The 19344-nt window shown below is 44.5% G+C and overlaps 1 protein-coding gene across 13 annotated transcripts in view; it reads right to left on the reverse strand.

Annotated features, from left to right (window-relative positions):
- Positions 1-17122, reverse strand: part of KAT6B (lysine acetyltransferase 6B) — a 208060-nt gene extending 190938 nt beyond the window's left edge. For 3 of the 13 annotated variants that reach the window (XM_054522430.2, XM_054522428.2, XM_024253843.3), the window contains exons 1-2: positions 16341-16536; positions 3302-3371 (exon numbers count right to left, since the gene is read on the reverse strand). The gene's annotated coding sequence lies outside the window, so the exon portion shown is untranslated. Of the gene's footprint in view, positions 1-3301; positions 3372-15231; positions 15447-16340; positions 16537-16654 lie in introns of those variants that run through there. The other 10 variants (XM_024253847.3, XM_024253846.3, XM_002820801.6 and 7 more) reach the window with 7 other exon arrangements.
- Positions 17123-19344: the final 2222 nt, after the last annotated feature.

Consider the following 19344-nt stretch of genomic DNA (forward strand, 5'->3'; position numbering starts at 1 on the left):
ACTGAAAATAATATAGTAACATAACCCTTCACTTTTAAGTAGTAGAGCATTCTAGTTATCTTAATACCCAGTTAGCTCATTAAACAGCTCAGTACAAAGAAGGTATATACAAATGTGATTCCAGGTGGACAGTGGTATTTGTTCTGAGAGATGCCTGGTGTATAAAAAAACCACCCTAGATCTCCAATCTGGTATTGAGTACCTCTACAAAGAGCCTACAAGGAGAAAGAGCCTTTGGCCTGGGAATTGGGCCAAACCTGAGCTCTAATCTTGGTCTCCAATGATAACATCCACTTCTTAATTCTTTTTATAGTTTAAACTGTACAGAGTGTGCTAATATATAACTTGTCACTTAAACTGCAGAACAACTTTGTGGGTAAACTGAGGCTCGGGAGGAGATGGAATTCACCCAAGGGAAGAGTCAATAACAGATTTAAGGGTTGAACAACATTAATTTTTTTTTATTAATTTTTTTTTTTTTTTTTGAGACAGAGTCTCGCTCTGTCACCCAGGCTGGAGTGTAGTAGCGCAATCTCAGCTCATTGTAATCTCTGCCTTCTGGGTTCAAGCGATTCTCCTGCACAGCCTCCCGAGTGGCTGGGATTACAGGAATGTGCCACCACACCCAGATAATTTTTGTATTTTTAGTAGAGACGGAGTTTTGCCATTTTGGCCAGGCTGGTCTCAAACTCCTGACCTCAGCCCACCTTGGCCTCTCTAAAGTGCTAGGATTATAGGTGTAAGCCACCGTGCCCAGCCAATTCTAAAATCCAACTAAGTCCATCACTGTTCTCACCTGAGCCACGACTGCCTGCTCTAGCTAGTTCTGCCTCTGCAAAGAGACCAACATGGGTCTGAACCCCAGCTCTACCACAATGTCCAGGGGAGGAACCCTGGGTAACTTAAGCTTCCATCACTTTACTTGTAGGCAATACTGGTATATCCCTTACAGGACTATTGAGAGGATTAAATGAACACATTATCTAATATTCAATATATAGTTATCACTTTCATCAAATGCAACGTCTACATACTTTGAAATTTTTCTAGTAAAATACAAAATTAAAGTTATCTCTGGTTATTTATTTAGACAGACTATACCTAAGAGGAGAAAATAATATCTTTCCTTAAAAACTTTAGCCAGACATACTGAAGAATATAGTATTTGCTCTCAGAGATCCTGAAATGTTGCTGAAAAACAATTGGGTCATTGAACTATACTTGTTCAAACAGTACAGTTTTAAATGCCAACCCAAAATGCCACCTTAAAGGAGGCAGTTTAAACAAGATTGTCCCTGTGATCAGTAAGCTGTAAATTCACCCTACTCATTTTCCCCTTAGATTCAGAAACTTGGGGCTGAAGGTCATCCAGTCCAACCTCTAGTTATCCAATAAAAGACCCCTGCCCAATATCCCAAATAAATGGGCAATGAGTCTTTACATTTTTAAAATACTTCCAGTGATTGATAATTTGTCACTTTTTGAGGCAGCTCACCCCACTGCTGCACAGCTCTAGCTAAATTTCTTGCTCAGAGAAACAAAAATCTGCCACCCCATAACTTCAACCCACTTGTCCTATTCCCTGGAAGGACCCCAAGACAATTCTTAGTATTTCTTCAATATAAGAGGCCTTCGAATGTCCAAAAACAAGTACCTTTTGAAAACAACTAACAACAAAACCCCATGCTACCTCCAGCCATAACTTAGACCACTCATATCCCAGTTTCTTAGCCCTTCCACATATCACATTGTTTCAAAGCACCACCTTCTCTTGGTTGCTCACTAGTTTGGCTATTGGCCATCTTAAAATATGACAGTTCAGGCATTATCCAATTATAAATGCAACCCAAATTACAGGAACTTCCTCAATACCCCTGCCACGCAAGTGGCCATGGTGAGCATGCAGTCCAACTAAAAATCCCAGATCTTTTTTCAAAAAGTGCTGTCAAGTTGAGTCTTTCCACCCCTTTCCTTCTGCAAATTGAAATGTTGCGATTTAACGTTTATTACCATTCAATTTCATCTCGTTGATTTAAGCCTATCTTCCAACCTGCTAAAGATTGTTTTGAATCTTGATTCTGTCATATATGTCATCTACAAATCTAATAAGTACTCACTTTTGTTTCATTATATAAACCCTTGACAAAAATGTTAGACTTGGAACACAGTGTGTTTAGGAATGAAATCACTGGCTTTCACAGTGCAACCACTTTCAGGATAGAACACAGAATCATTCTCTGTCAGTTAGTTTAGAACAGGAAATTGATCTTTCCAAAGTAAAATGGTTTCAGGCAAAATTTCATTAGAAGATATTTCACTGTATCCAAGTAATTATTTAATCTTTCATCATTTATTCAGGATGAATCACAACTAATTTAATTTGATTGCACAAAATACAACTGCAGAAAGTAGAAGAGGTCACAGGAAAAGTGCCCAATATTGCCAAGTTGCTTTTAGGTGTTTTGGTTACACAAGCAAACGAACATACATTAAAACAAAATGCGTAGCCGGGTGTGGTGGCTCACACCTGTAATCCCAGCACTTTGGGAGGCCAAGGCGGGTGGATCACCCAAGGTCAGGAGTTCAAGACCAGCCTAGCCAACATGGTGAAATCCCATCTCTACTAAAAATACAAAAAATTAGCCAAGCATGGTGGCATGCACCTGTAATCCCAGCTACTCAGGAGGCTAAGGCAGGAGAATTGCTTGAACCCAGGAGGCAGAGGTTGCAGCGAGTCGAGATTGCACCATTGCACTCCAGCCTCAGCAACAAGAGCGAAACTCCAACTCAAAAAAAACAAAACAAAACAAAAACAAAATGTGTTTCATAACTAATAGATACCTAAAATATACCTTCATGACAAGCTTTTACCACAATCTTTTTTTTTTTTTTTTGGCAGGGGACAGAGTCTTGCTCTTGTCGCCCAGGCTGGAGTGCAATGGCATGATCTCGGCTCACTGCAATCTCTGCCTCCCAGGTTCAAGCAATTCTCCTGCCTCAGCCTCCCAAGTAGCTGGGATTACAGGCACCCACCACCACGCCCAGCTAATTTTTTAATTTTTAGTAGAGACAGGGTTTCGCCATGTTGGCCAGGCTGGACTCAAACTCCTGATCTCGTGATCCGCCCACCTCGGCCTCCCAAAGTGCTGGGATTACAGGCGTGAGCCACCGCACTCAGCCCACAAATCTTTACCCACAATCATTTATATCCATAAAACAATTGTTTATATCCATTACCAACACATTTCAATAAGACTTGTCATTTTATACCTTAAAAATGTAATAAAATAAGGGAAAGTACCAGAATTGGAACTTCAAACGTTTTAACAGTCCATGACAAAAATGGAGATTATCCAGGTCTTCAGGCAAATCTGCCAAAAGAAAAAAGGAAATGTTCATTTGGACATAAGGACATCCTTAAATTCAGCAACCATCCGTGTATCTCCATAACCATTCAAGACAAACAGCTCCAATGAGTTATTATACTACATTTGGTGATATAATAATTCTTTCAGACCACTGAAAGATTCTTATAAATATGGAACTTGAGACAGAAAATGAAGCCACAAGGACCCAGCGAAGTGCCTAAAGAAGTAAATTTCATCCGTAAGCCCAGACCTGTTCAAATTTTAAAAATCAGGTTTGTGATAGATTCCTAAGAAAAAAATCTCAACATGGAAAAACAAAAACAAAAACCCTCTACTACTCAAATAGCCAAACAGATATAACATTTATCGGAAAAAAAGATAGTCAAAAGTTGTTTTAAGGTCAGCATTCGCATTCCTGGGCAGCATTCGCTGTTTGTCCCAAAGGCCACCAGGCACCTAGGTACTGAATGGACTACCCAGATATGACCAATAAGCTCACCTACAAGAAAAATGTACCAGTTTACATAATAGTAAATATGTTTTGACACAAGTCACATTTTAGGACAGCAGTGATTATTTTTACTTGAAAAGCAAAAAATAAATTTAAAAGAACAATTGTGAATAACTGCATTTTGATCTTATGTAAAACAATCAAGCAACCTTGGATCCTCCTTCTCCCTTCCCCCAGCCACGACACACACCCCACTCCTCAATTTAATCTCAAAATTAGCTCTCATCTGACACCAACCAACAGAGTTAATTAGGCAGAAGCAGATGTAACTCAGCAGCTCTTTGCTACAAGCAGAATCACAGTGTTTAAAAAAAAAAAATACACAGCTAGGAGAGGAACAAAATCAGAAGTCTCTTATCTATAGCCAATGCTCAACTAAACACACGTATATTATCCACTTTGTATATTATCCACTGCAAATTTTTTAATCTTAGGCTGATTTGTTTCCAACATCCCACTGGCCCCACTGTAAATTCGTATAAGCAAGAGAATAGACTGAAAACCAATTTCATTTTAGCCTAAGCAGTATCTAACTGGAAAGACAAATCCACAGGAAAAAAAATGCATAATTCATTCAAAAGCCAAATAGAAATGATTTTTCTTCCTGATTTGGAATTATCCACACCATTTCTCTTTTTCAGAGCACAGGGATTTGTTTCACATGTAGATGAGACATTCTATCACAAGCGAAAACCATAAAATCATTATTCTCATTTTTTTTCTATAAAAACTTGAAGGTTGGACTAAAAGGCTATCAAAAAGGTAGCAAATCATCCTAAATTAATTCTGGGGATTTATGCTACATCGAATTAAATTATTCTATTTTCTAAGGTTGTGAATCATTTTATTTTTAACTACAAAATATCAGTAAATTATATGGTTGTATCATACGGTCTTATAATATAACACTATTTACATCATTCATTACAAATATTCTAAACATATCTAGAGAAATGCTTAGTCCAGCACTGAGCTTTTAGCTTCACTGGTATTACATAAACATCAACACTATTCAGAAATATTCATGTCAGCATAAGAAGAGTCAAAATATCCTGGATCATAAGTATTATGCGAGGCCTCCTCTAAGCTTTTACTAAAGCTGTGTGTGTTGTTTCAAAATCAATGTCATAACACTCGAGTCATGAGATTATGGATGAGCCAAAAAACAGTGGTAGAAAAAAACAAAGATTAATAATAGAGTTTACACTTTTGTCATCCTGAGTTTTACTTGCTAACAGTTATTTTTAACTCTTTTACTTTCATAAGCTCCTGGCTTTTTCTTTCTTTTTTTTCCCCAAAGGGATCACTGTCGGAAAACCTGGATTTTTTCAAAGCCCATTGTGTAACTGAGTGAGCATCCACAAATCTAAGCAGTATCTTCCGAAACAGAACAGAACTGTTTAGGGGAAGGGACCTTGATTTATTTTTCTTCCATCAGCACCCAGCTCAGGTTATTGGCAGAGTTGCTCAAAATAGTGTCCTTGGTTAACAAATATCTGTTGTCTGACAACATCAAACGCCATCCATATGGTGATATTTGTTATCTTTCAAATCCTGGATGCATCTATTTCCTCTGAAATCAATGCTTCAGGCCCAAAACATGTGAACTGGGAGGTGAGGTTATAAATACTAATCAAAGAAAAACCAACAAATATTTAGCGAGCTGATGCTCCCTGCATGCAGCCCTGTGGTAGGTACTATGGGGAATACAAAGCAAAGCTAGAGACAGAACATATAAGAAGCAATTAAGAAATAACAAAGCACTGTTTGGCAGTTCTTCAAAAAGTTAAACTCAGAAATACCATATGGTTCTGTAATTCCATTTCTAGGTATAGACTCAAAAAGAATTGAGAACAGATACTCAAATAAGTACACATACACTCATGTTCATAACAAAATTATTCACAATAGCCAAAAGGTGTAAACAGCCCAAATGTCCACCAACAGATGAACAGATAAACAAAATGTGGTATATCCATACACTAGAATACTATACAACTATAAAAAGCAATGAAGTTTCGATACATGCTACTACAATACGGATGGACCTCAAACACGTTATGCTGTGAAAGACTCCAGACACAAAAGGCCACACATCATATAATTTCATTCATATGAGACATCCAGAATAGATAAATCCATAGACAAAACATAGATTGGTGGAGTCTCAGGGACATATCTAGAGAAACTGCTTAATGGGTAAGGGGTTTTATTTGGGATCAATAGAAATGTTTTGTAACTTGATAGTGGCAGTGGTGACACAACACTGAATGTACTAAATGCCACTGATTTGTTCACTTTTTAATGCTTTTTTCATTTTATGTTATGTGAGTTTCACCTCAATAAATTGTTTAAAAAAAAAGAAATAACAAAGCACTAAACTATAATAATAATAATAATACCAACCATTTCCTGACACCTACTGTGGTCCAGGTACTTTACATAGATTATCAGTAAACCTTAAAACAACCCTGTAAGGTAGCATTGCTGTTTTTACAAAAGGAAAACAGGCTGGACTTAGCCAAGATCTCAGAGCCATTAAGTCATGAAGGACTTTAATTCAGATGCCAAAGCCCAAACTCTTTCCATCTCTCCAGAGGTTTTCAAACTAGGCTCTTTGGATCTCTGTGACAAGGAGTTACTTCAGGTATTACCTTCAGGTACCCTTTGTGGGTTAAACTTTGGGCCATCGCAGCACCTTGAACCCAACAGTGCAGCTCCACTTTAACTGTTTTACGTATATTTGGTCTTCCCCGTAAGATTCGCTTTAAAGAAAGTGTTCCTCTGATTACAGAAGGAAGAAGTCTGGAAACAACTGTGACTATACTACCTTGCTGAAACCATGTGGAGGACGGATGAACATCTCTTGGATGGATGGGACTGAAACTGGACCTTGAAAGATAATGCTCAGCCTGGATAAGTGTCCCACCGTCCCTCTGCCCAAATTCAAATCCTTCATGGCCCAGTGCAAACAACAACTTCTGAAAAGCCCAAACATCTTTGTCTAACAGGAAGCTTTTAGCTTTTTTACTGTTTTGACATTCATTTCCCACTTTCTATTATGCTTACTTGTGTATTAACCTTGTCGCCCCTACTAGACTGTAAAATTCTTAAAAACAGGATTCATGCTTGATTCATCTTTGTATACCCTAAGATTTCCCAAGACTGCAACTTCATCATAAGAGGGTTTCAATGCCTATTTGCTAAATAAATGTATCAGGGAATGAATGAAGGAAATCAAAGTGAAATCACAGAAGCTAAGAATGAGCTGTCAAACAAAACAGACACCAAGTCCATGTGCCTGACTAGAACAGGTATACGCTCAAAAGGGATAAAGAAATTAAGTTGGGCCAGGCACAATGGCTCATACCTCTAATCCCAGCACTTTGGGGGGTCAAGGCAGGAGGATTACTTGAGGACAGGAGCTCGAGACAAGCCTAGGCAACACAGCAAGACCCCACCTCTACAAAAATAAAAAAATAGGTGGGTGTGGTGGTGTACACCTGTAGACCCAGCTACTTGGAAGACTGAGGCAAGAGGATCTCTTGAGCTGCCCAGGAGGTTGAGGCTACAGTGGGCTATGATTGCGCCACTGCTCTCCAGCCTAGGCAACAGAGCAAGACTCTGTCTCTAAAAAAGACAAATATAATTAAAAAATAAAAAACAGAAATAGGCCGGGCGCAGTGGCTCACACCTATAATCCTGACACTTTGGGAGGCCAAGGTGGGCAGATCACGAGGTCAGGAGATTGAGACCATCTTGGCCAACATGGTAAAACTCCATCTCTACTAAAATACAAAAAATTAGCCAGGCGTGGTGGTGCGTGCCTGTGGTCCCAGCTACTCGAGAGGCTGAGGCAGGGGAACTGCTTGAACCCCGGAGGCAGCGGATGCAGTGAGCCGAGATCGCACCACTGCACTCCAGCCTGGCAACAGAGCCAGAATCCATCTCAAAAAAAAAAAAAAAAACAGAAATAAAGTTGGCTGTGAAAAAAGCCAAGCTGTGGTGTGTGAATGTGACAGACGAATAGGAAGCCACTGCAGGAGCAGGTGACATCACAATGCACAGGGAAGGGCATGCACATACACACACAAACCTGTTGAATGTTTGAATCACTCTGGCAATAGTATCCATCTACTCTGGAGGGAAGGGTGATTGAAAGAAAAAACAAAAGCAACCAGTATTTCATCTCTGCAAACATCAATCTTGTTCAACATATATTTATGAGCCTAACTCAGCAGCAAGCCCAGAGCAGGCACTCAATAAAACGTTAGTTGAACTGAATATTTAATTCCCCATCTTTTTAGAGTAACACTAAGTTCTTTCCCACTACTCATTAACAAAGAGAGTTTTCAATTCATAAGCTAATAATGTTTTCCAAGGATTTCTAAGAGGCTAAATCACCATAAAAATTATCATTTCAACTAATACATATTATATTAATTGCAAGTTTAATTTTTCATGTCATGCTCTCCTAGTTGACAATATCCTTGTTATGTCATTAAACTATAATTGTGTAAATGTGCTTCAACAAACAATAACTGAACCATCAATAAACTATTATGGCTTCCATAATCCCTAACAAAGATTAGTTTCAATATCATCATCATAAATTGGTAGAGACAGGTCCCAAATCTCCTGGTGAAACCCATGAATTAGGTTTGCATAGTTATCCCTGCATTTAAGTGCTCAATAGTTTCAGTCTCTAAAATTTAATCACACTGTTAGGAACCTCACAGGAAATTTGATCCCTTGTAAAACAGAGGAATTTAGAGACAAGATGAAAAGTCATTTGAAGTCATCAGGCCTTTGGAGCCAGGGTACACTGATTAGTAATGATGTATTATAACTAAGCACTTTCACTTAAGAAATAATCAACTAAATTTAGAGTGCCTTTTTTTGGCATTTAAAAATTACTATTCAATCCTAGATTTCTCCTTAATTACAAATTAGCTTTAGTTGGTTTTTGATGACAAAGACTGAGAATAATGTATTAAGGAAAACAATGTTTTTTTTGGTTTTTTGTTTGTTTGTTTGTTTTGTTTTTTTGAGACAGTGTCTTGCCCTGTTGCCCAGGCTGGAGTGCAATGGCACGATCTTGGCTCACTGCAACCTCCGCCTCCCGGGTTCAAACGACTCTCCCACCCCAGCCTTCTCAGTAGCTGGGATTACAGGCACATGCCACTATGCCATTGTTTGTTTGTTGTTGTTTTCTATTTTTAGTAGACGGAGTTTTACCATGTTGGCCAGGCTGGTCTCGAACTCCTGACCTCATGATCCAGCCGCCTGAGCCTCCCAAAGTGCTGGGATTACAGGCATGAGCCATCGCACCTGGCCAAAAAATGTGATTTTTAAAAAACTTTTTAAAATAGAGATATAAGGCCAGGCTCGGTGGCTCATGCCTATAATCCCAGCACTTCGGCAGGCCAAGGCAGGTGGATCACCTGAGGTCAGAAGTTTGAGACCAGCCTGGCCAACATGGTAAAACCCCATCTCTACTAAATACAAAAAATTAGCAGGCGTGATGGTGCATGCCTGTAATCCCAGCTCTTTGGGAGGCTGAGGCAAGAGAATTGCTTGAACCCAGGAGGCGGAGGTTGCAGTGAGCCAAGATTACGCCATTGCACTCCAGCCTGGGCAACAAGAGCAAAACTCTATCTCAACTAAATAAATAAGATAAAGATACCAAAAAATCTAAATAAATAAATAAAAATAGAGGCGGGGGTCTCCCTATGTTGCCCAGGCATGTCTTGAACTCCAGGGCTCAAGGGATCCTTTCACTGTAGCCTCCCAAAGTAGTGGGATTACAGGCATGAGCCACTGCACCTGGCTGAGAAAAATCTGACATCTTAACTTTTTTATGATTCTTTTGAAAGACAGATTATTACAGGATTCTTTGTTAACTGTATTACAGATGTCTTCAGACCAGATATCCAGATACCCTGAAAAATTCAGGTTCCCTTTTGAGAGTTTCATAAATATTATAGCTCTACTCTAAAAAATAAGCACATGTACCCACATACACTGGTATACATTTTCAAGGGTTAACAGACCTTCTGTCATCCACCCATGGATCACTTAAGGTGCACTGGCTATATACAGAGAGGTATTTTATCCAGTTTCACAATAGTTAGCTTTGTGTGCTTTAGTTACGGCATGTTACATCAAGAGTAAGAAAGTTATTCTTTTTGGTTTTGGATGTTATCAAAAAACAGGTTTCTGACATTTTAATCAACAAGTAGGTGTGCTGTGATGGGAAGTATCAGAGTCAGGGATCCAGTCCCCATTCTGCTAGCTACCTAGGCTAGGGGATATTGGACATGTTACTAAATCAAAGTCTCTGTTTTCTCTTCTGTAAAAATGAGAATACTTCTCTGTTTTACAGAACCGTTAAGAGGAATCACTGAGATAACAAATATGAAAGCAGCAAGGATGATGGCAGACACATAGCAGGAACACAATAAAATGCTAGCTCATAAAAGGAAAAAGGGCAATACAGTCAGCTGGAGGCCTGTAAAATCTAATCTGGCTGAACTTCTGTCTATATGACCATTTTCTCCTAAGAGACAGGAGAAGTCAGCACCTGGCTCTTACAGCCGCAGAGAAGTAAAAATTCAAGACAGAGAATAGAAGAAAGTGAAGGAAAGCAAAAATAGATTGTAATGGTGAGGCTGGGGTCAAGAAGAGTGTATTTTACTCATAGTTATACACTGTTTAAGGTCAACAAAGCTTTTAAAAGATAGTACTGCATAGGAGAATATCTTCTTGACCTCAGGGTAGGAAAAGTCTTAAAACAAGACACAAAAGGCACTAACCATAAAGACCAATAAATTTGACTCCATTAAAATTAAGAACTTCTGTTCATTAAAAGACACCATAAAGAGAATGAAAAGGCAAGCCACAGTATTTGCAACACACACACATGACAAAGGACTTGTATTCACAGTAAATAAAGAGCTTCTAAATAGCAATAAAAGATACAAGGCCCAACTTTTAAAAGCAGGGTGGAAAAGACTTGAACAGAACTTTATAAATGAGGCTATCTAAATGGCTAAAAAAGTATATGAAGAGCTGGCCGGGCGCAGAGGCTCACGCCTGTAATCCCAGCACTTTGAGAGGCCAAGACGGGCAGGTCAACTGAGATCAGGAGTTCAAAACCAGCCTGCCCAACATGGCAAAACCCCACCTCTACTAAAAATACAAAAAATTAGCTGGTTGTGGTAATGGGCACCTGTAATCCCAGCTACTCAGGAGGCTGAGGCAGGAGAATCGCTCGAACCCAGGAAGCAGAGGTTGCAGGGAGCCAAGATCACGCCACTGCATTCCAGCCTGGGCGACAAAAGCAAAACTCTTGTCTCAAAAAAAAAAAAAAAAAAAAAATATATATATATATATATATATATATATATATATATATGAAGAGCTGTGCAATCTGATTACTAATCAGGTAAGCGCAAAATTTACCATATTGGCTAAAATTATAAAAGCTAAAAAGGCTGAGATTGGAGAGGGTGAGAAGCAAGGGAATTCATATATTGCTGGAGGGAGTGTAACCTGGTGCAATACTTTAGAAGAGTTTGGTACTTAGTAAAGATGAAGACATGCATATCTTATGACTAGGTGACCATACAATTCATCATCTAAACCTAGATACTTTTGAAAACTAAAAGTGTTACAGTTACACTGGGAAAATAAGCAAAAACCAGGACAAATGGTCACCCTAGCTATAAACTGGCAATTTCATTCCTAGGTGTATACCTTAGAGAAACTTGTGCACATGGGCACCAGATGACAGGTATAGGAATGCTCATAGCAGCTTTGTTCACAATTGCCCCAAACTTGAAACAACTTAAATATTCAGCAACAATGGAATGGATGATACGAAAATTGGTGTATTCTCTTTCTGGGGTCTGTGAGAAGACAGGTATCAGAAGATCCTGGGAGTCCTATAAAAAGGTGCTTAAAGGTGCTTTGGAAATGCAAATTAAGGCATTACAGGGAAGAAATATTCCATCACCCCACTTCTCCCATCCATGCATCATTTACCATTCTGCAACAAAGACTGATCACTACAGCTCACACATCCCTACTTACATAAAATATTTCCTTATTTTTTTTTTTTTTTGAGACAGAGTCTCGCTCTGTCGCCAGGCTGGAGTGCAGTGGTGCAATCTCAGCTCACTGCAACCTCCGCCTCCCAGGTTCAAGTGATTCGCCTGCCTCAACCTCCCGAGCAGCTGGGACTACAGGCGCCCGCCACCACGCCCAGCTAATTTTTTGTATTTTTAGTAGAGACGGCGTTTCACCATGTTGGCCAGGATGGTCTTGATTTCTTGACCTCGTGATCCATCCACCTCGGCCTCCCAAAGTGCTGGAATTACAGACATGAGCCACCACACTCGGCCACATAAAACTATTTATTTAATCCCAGCACTCTGGGAGGCCGAGGTGGGTGGATCACCTGAGGTCAGGAGTTTGAGACCAGCCTGGCCAACATGGCGAAACCCCACCTCTACTAAAAATACAAAAATTAGCTGGGCACATGTCTGTAATGCTAGCTACCTGGAAAGCTGAGGCAGGAGAATCACCTGAACCCAGGAGGTGGAGGTTGCAGTGAGCCGAGATCGTGCCACTGCACTCCAGCCTGGGCAACAGAGCAAGACTGTCTCAAAAAAAAAAAAAAAAAAAAAAACTATTTCCTTTTCTCTCAGTACAAATGTCGGCATGTGTAAGCACGTGGAAAACTGACGGTACACTATAGAGAACTAGGAGACTGAAAGCCAGATCACTTAGTTACATCTTTTATTAATTGATATGTGAAAGTCCATGAGAGCTTCTGAAGCATATTAAAATTATTAAACTTCCTCTTCTACTTTCTAATACTCACGCTATTTACCTTTCATTCATGCTATGCCTCACATCTGACAGTTTCCACCCGATCTTCAAAAGCAGTGTGTGAAATAAACACATGCTATAATAGCAATGACATAATATCCACTCTACTCAGAAGCCTAAGTGTGGCTGGTAAGCAAAACTTCCTCTGCCGACCGTGTCACGACCATCAGCCATTCCCTAAATTCCTCCTTTAATGTTAAAATCTTCCTCTGTCTCTATCTTTTATTTTCTTTTTTTTGTTTAAACCATCACTTCACCACCCCAACCTTTAACTCTCAGTAGAAGTTCTCGGAAAAGAAGAAACATGCGCATTGTCCTCTCCTTCTTAAAAACATAAAATACTGTACAAATTCATTTTGATAAATGTGTAAAGAACTTATGAATGGCCGGGTGCGGTGGCTCACGCCTGTAATCCCAGCACTTTGGGAGGTTGAGGCGGGCGGATCACAAGGTCAGGAGTTTGAGACCATCCTGGCTAACACGGTGAAACCCCGTCTCTACTAAATATACAAAAAATTAGCCGGGCGTGGTGACGGGCGCCTGTAGTCCCAGCTACTCCGGAGGCTGAGGCAGGACAATGGCGTGAACCCGGGAGGCGGAGCTTGCAGTGAGCCGAGATGGCGCCACTGCACTCCAGCCTGGGCGATAGACTGCGACTCCGTCTCAAAAAAAAAAACAAAAAAAACTTATGAGTAAGAAAAAAATGGAGTGTTTTATTTCAAGGCTATGCCAAAATATCTAGGGTATACAAGTAAGACAGGAAGAATGCACTTTAAAAAAAAAAAACACACACACACACACACAACCTTCTTGGGGCCCCATAGAACTAAGACTGTTCGAACACAACTAATTCCCATTTGCTACTTCCACCTTCTGTCCATATAGGAGGGGTCCTCATATGCTCTACCCTGAATTTCCTTGGTACCTCCAACCCCAAACATACTTGGTTCATTGGTCTTCATTTCCTATTTCCCACATCTGTAATTCTTTATCACTACCCCTTCACAACTTCTGTCTAATACTCTCTTTAACACGTCCCAACACCTTCTACCAATTACAGGGCTCAAACTCCTTCATGGGGCATAGGACACCATTTGTAATCTAACCCCTCCTCTGCCTTTGCCTGGTCATCTCCTACCACTCCCTGCACTCTGCCCATAGCAAAGTACTAGAAAATTCAAAGCTATGCAAAATGTCCTATCCCAAGGTATGGTGCATGTCTCTTCCTGGGATACCCTGCTGCCGGACACTCCCTTGAAGACTCCAGATCAAGTTTAACATAATGAATCCAGCGTATCACGGGTCGCCATGGCTCACGTCTGTAATCCCATCACTCAGGTAGGCGGAGGTGGGCAGATCACTTGAGGCCAGGAGTTCGAGACCAGCCTGGGCAACATAGTGAGACCCTTTTCTCATTTTTATAAAAAATAATAAATAAATACAGCCTATCAAACAACTTGTCTCCCAAACTAACACTTTTCTTTGCCCCATCCTCACCTCTGGCACAGTCCACCAAATCACATTCACCCAAAATTACTGTACAGCTCCACCCACTTTCTTCACACCTGCCGCCTTGTCCCACCCCTACCAATCCCTTGTCCCCAGGAGATTTTCTGCCACAGATTTATTTTGCAAGTTCTAAGCAGCCTCTCTCCCCTCCCTTCATATTTAAGTTTGCTCTGCTGTCTTAGCATCATCTTTCAGAAACTTCCCAAGCACAATCATCCCAACCTTCCACGTTTTTAAAAATACTTCATACCCCAAAGCTAGCAGACCTCCTTCTTATTGCAACATGCCGATCCACCCAGATACCTCTTTCCCATCACTGCAATCGTACCTGCTCCTCACATGCGCCTCAATGCCTCCCCAAAACCAACACTCTGCACTGCTTCAACTCTACTCCACATCCACCACACCCAAACCCACCTACTCTGCGCCCAGACAACTGCAATCTCGCCTTCAGTATCATCTCACCTGCCCTCACACACCCCTCGGTCCGCCTTCCACTTCTCTCAAATTGCATCCCTCCCTAACTCTCCCTCTGCACCTGCTTCTACACCTCCAGCTTCTCCTCCCACCCATCCCTCACTTGTCTTCCTTACACCCTCGCCGGACCCCCGCCGCTCCTACCAGTTCACTCCCACTCAGAAATTCCCTCTCAGCCCCCGCCTTCCGACTCCCCGAACCCCGCCCCCACCCGATCCCGCCCCGCCCCCTCCGCACTCGAGCCCCGCCCCTTGCCCTAGAGGCCCCGCCGAGGGGCGGGGCCTGTCCCTCCTCCCCTTTCCCCCGCCCCCTACCGTCACGCTCAGGGGCAGCCTGACCCCGAGCGGCCCCGCGGTGACCCTCGCGCAGAGGCCTGTGGGAGGGGCGTCGCAAGCCCCTGAATCCCCCCCGTCTGTTCCCCCTTCCCGCCCAGTCTCCTCCCCCTGGGAATGCGCGGGGTGGGTGACAGACCTGGCTGCGCGCCACCGCCACCGCGCCTGCCGGGGGCGCTGCCGCTGCCTGAGAAAGAAGCCGCGGCTGCCGTCTGGAGGAGGTGCCGTCGCCTCCGCCACCGCTGCCGCCGCCGCCAGGGGTAGGAGCTAAGCCGCCGCCATTTTGTGTCCCCCTGTTGTTGTCGTTGACATGAATCCGACATGACACTGATTACAGCCCAATGGAGTCTCATTAAACCCGAGCCGCGGCCCCGCCCCGCCGCTGCTCCATTGGAGGAGACCAAAGACACTTAAGGCCACCCGTTGGCCTATGGGTCTGTCCGTCACCCACTCACTAACCACTCTGCAGCCCATTGGGGCAGGTTCCTGCCGGTCATCTCGCTTCCACATAGACACACCCCTCGACCCATCATCCCCCCTCCGGCACCACCCCGGGGGAGGGTCCACTGCCAGTACCAATCAACAGACCGCTGGGTCCGCCTCTTCCGGGCACCTATTGGTCCAGCCCTTTTTGTCTCTCCTAGATACCGCGCCACCTCTACTTCCACCTACCCGCCCCCTCCACCTCTAGGAAAGGATTGGGTCTACGCGCAGCAGAGGAGCTTGGCCTTATTGGCTGCAGACGACGCCAATCAGGAGGCCTTTTCCCTCTCCCCTCCCCCACTCAACCCCAAACCCCCTAGCCCGCAGCTAAAGTTTGTGTGAGAGCTGATCGCTGGCGGCGGCCGCAGGATTTAGGGGTGGGCGCAGGCGGGCGCGCGCGGGCGGGCACGCGAAGTTAAAATTCGAGGTTCTCAGTCGCCAGCTCCTTCGGTGGAGTGTGCGGACGGGCGCGCCGCCCGGAGCGTTCCATCCCGCCCCCTCCTCCACCCTCTCTCCCGTCCCGTCCTGGGCGACTACTCGTCCGCCCCCTGGCTCGCATCCTTCCCCCCGCAACACACCCCTACCCTGCCAGCCCCAGGCCAGGTGCAGGCAGAACGATGTCGCTGCAGCCTCCTCGCCATCCCATGCCGCGGGGGAGCAAGCCCCTACCCACCGGGCGTGCACCCCCCGGCTCCACACTCGCCCGTGTCTGCAAGCACGTGCACCGTTCGCCGCTGCCTCCGGCCACCCCGGTCCCCGGCTAACCTCGCCTGCAGCCCGGCCAATCGCTCGCTGCCCTTTGTTGCTGCAGCCTGGGTCTCCCCGCTGCCTTCCTCAGCCTCCGCCTCGTCCTTTGCCAGCCGCCCGGGTCCGCAGCGCCGCGCTCCCCCCGCCCGGGACCCACCGCCGCCGCCTCCTTCTCCTCCTCCGCCTCCTCCTCCTCGGCTCCGGGCTGCAGCGCACAGAGCCCGAGGCAGCGCCGCCCAGCCCCGCTCCCCCCGCGCCGCCCGCCAGCCCGCCCGGCCTGGCCGGGGGCGCAGCCCGGACCCCGCCCGCCCCAGTCTCCGCCCCGGGGGTACCTGCCTCCGCCCCGGGGGGCTCCTCTCACCGCCCTCGGGGGAGGGCGGGGACGCTGGTGTCCGCGGGAGGATGGGGACGCCTGGGCCGTTTGGGGCGGGGAGTGTGCCCGCCAGGGCTGGGACTGAGGTGCGGTCCTCGCCAACGCGTTCCCCCTCCCGTCGCTGTGGGCCCCAAACTTCGTCCTTCGCCCAGGCTTTGCGCCCTCGGGCGATCGCGGCAGTTTTGGGGTGGGGGACGCCTCGGGAGCTGTGTCTACCCTGATCGGGAGGAAGAGGGAGCAGTGACATTCAGCGACTGCGGACAGGGCACGGCGGCGGCATCCTTGGGTGGGAGTGGGGATGTCAGACGCGGGCTGGAGGGGGAAGCTGCCCCCCAGGATGCCCTCTCCCTGCCTGTGAGGAGCTGGCGAGCTCAGCCGCGTTCTGGGTGCTTTCTTGGGCGGTGCAGGCGGATGGCAGAGGGGCTGAGGCGGGAGGGGGGCGGGGAAGACCGCTGGGGGGCCCTTCCCTCCCTCTCTTTTAGCCAGCGCTCTAAGGAAGGCTGATGGCGAAGTTCGGTTTTCCAGGCTTCCCCTGGGCCCCCCGAGTTCCTGAGGCCCACTTGAGGGAGACTGGGGGCTCCTCTGGCCGCCCAGGCGAGGCCACTCTGACGCTGCCCACATGCCTCCCAGAGCTCTCTGGACTCTGAAGAGAGCGCTCCTGGTTCTTTCCGGAGGTGAATGGGATGCTGGCAAGGGAGACTTCAGAAAATAGGAAAGGTGGGCTGAGAAATGGCTCCTAGAGAGTTTGAGCACGAAGTTTCCCTCCCAGGCGCCATTTCTTTGAGAGGGGGAGGAGAATTATGGCTTTGCAAAAGAACCAAGTTTCAGGCATGGTGGCCTGGGTGGAAAACCACCTGTTGCCTGAAGTCTGTCCCTGGAGTCAGGGCCATCTTGGGCCTGGGCATGGCGATGCAGGGTGCCAGGGAGGGGAGGCCCCAGGCTTCCTGCCCTGGTTGACTCCTGCAGCCTCATGCCACTGACACTGCAGCGGCATCTTCACCTTCCCATTAGAAACCACTGTACAACTAGGTAGGTACTTTGTTAGGACAACTTATCTTCGTCCTTATCTCAGACAAAACAAGCAGCACACGCAGCCCTGTCTTCAAATGCAGACCACAACACACACTTCATTTTTTAAAGATGGTCTGCTGCTTTGGGGTGTGAGCTCCCTCTCCTCCTGAGCTTCTTGGCAGCAAGGTGAGAAAGGAACTTAGACAAAGGGCACAGAGTTGGATGAAAGGATAGAGAAAGGTCGAGGGGGAGCAGAAGAGTTGTAATACTACACTACAAACTGTCACCGGTTCCATTATAAACAGTTTTTATAGGTGTTTTATTACTTGGTTGTTAGTTTTTAAAACACAAACCTCTTTAGATTAAATCTTGGCATTCACAGGCTCAGCCCAGGGAAACAAAACACAGAGAAAACTCCAGCCATCCGCTTGGCTACTTTTGAGTTACATTACTGATAAAACAAACAGCAGGTTGGGTTTCCTCAGACTCTGTCCCAGCCTCGTTTATTTAGTATCTTCAATAGCTTGCTCAAGGTGAATTTTTACAAACCATTAGTTAGTTCATAATTCAGTCTAGTTCATTTAGGTGTTTCAAAGAGAAGGACACTTATAAGGTGTGCTTTTTTATAATGCAGGTGTTGGGATTTTTATTCTCCAAGAAGTTACTAAATAAACTTAAGAATCCTGGCCCACTCGTTAGTTAGGCTTTCTGTTCTTTTTTTTTTTTTCTTATGGTCTGCCCAGATGCACTTTATTTTGTAAATTACATTTGTGACCCTCAGACTGCATTTTATCTCAAGCAATAAAAATAAACCATGCCTTAATTAAAAACAAATTTGAAAACCCCAAATCTGTACACTCAAACTAAAGTACGTTAAAAGAAGCAGCTAAAGACAATAAAAGCCAAAAAGTCCACGTTTAAGATGCCTTCAGCCAATGAATTGTGGGTGATTTGTGAGCACCCAACACTCATCATTAATGTATTATTCCACAAGGATCTCCAGTGCATCAAGAAGTGAAGAGACACCTTAGAGAGAAATCAGCTATGTTTGCCTAAACTTGTGCTCTTGTAACCCCAGGAGCTCAGGAATACAGAAGTGAGAAATGTCTTCATTCAACATCTTGATATGTTTCTTGAGATTCTGTTCTTAGCAAGCATAGTTCTGTAACGGGGATGTGGCAAGGAATCCGTAGCTTTCCCATTGATACTCCCCTCTAGGGTTACTTGTCCTTTGAGAAATCTGGCTCTTCAGATAAGTGGGACTGGAAAGGATAATAAGAGACACAGCCAGAGATATTTAATGCTTACTCCTAAACCGCTCTCCTATCTGTGGTATCTCAGGTCCTCTGCTGAGCTAAATAGCTCAATTAAGAAATTAACCTAGAAATAGCCTGAATTGAAAACCAAGCATGGTGCAAATTTTGCAAGCCTACTGGGCTGGAGGATTATGAATGGAGAAGCTTATCTGACCTGTCCCCCACAACCCCAAAACAGCTGCCAACCACCACCACAGACCAGAACCACTGACTAGTTATACTGCTCCATGCAGTCTACAGATCACTGGAATCAGAATGATCTGGGAATGAGTGTTTGAAAGACAGGTTCCTTGGCCCAACCCCAGAGATTCTGATTCAGTAA

The sequence above is a fragment of the Pongo abelii genome, chromosome 8 (genome assembly GCF_028885655.2).
Source record: "Pongo abelii isolate AG06213 chromosome 8, NHGRI_mPonAbe1-v2.0_pri, whole genome shotgun sequence".
NCBI lineage: Eukaryota > Metazoa > Chordata > Mammalia > Primates > Hominidae > Pongo > Pongo abelii.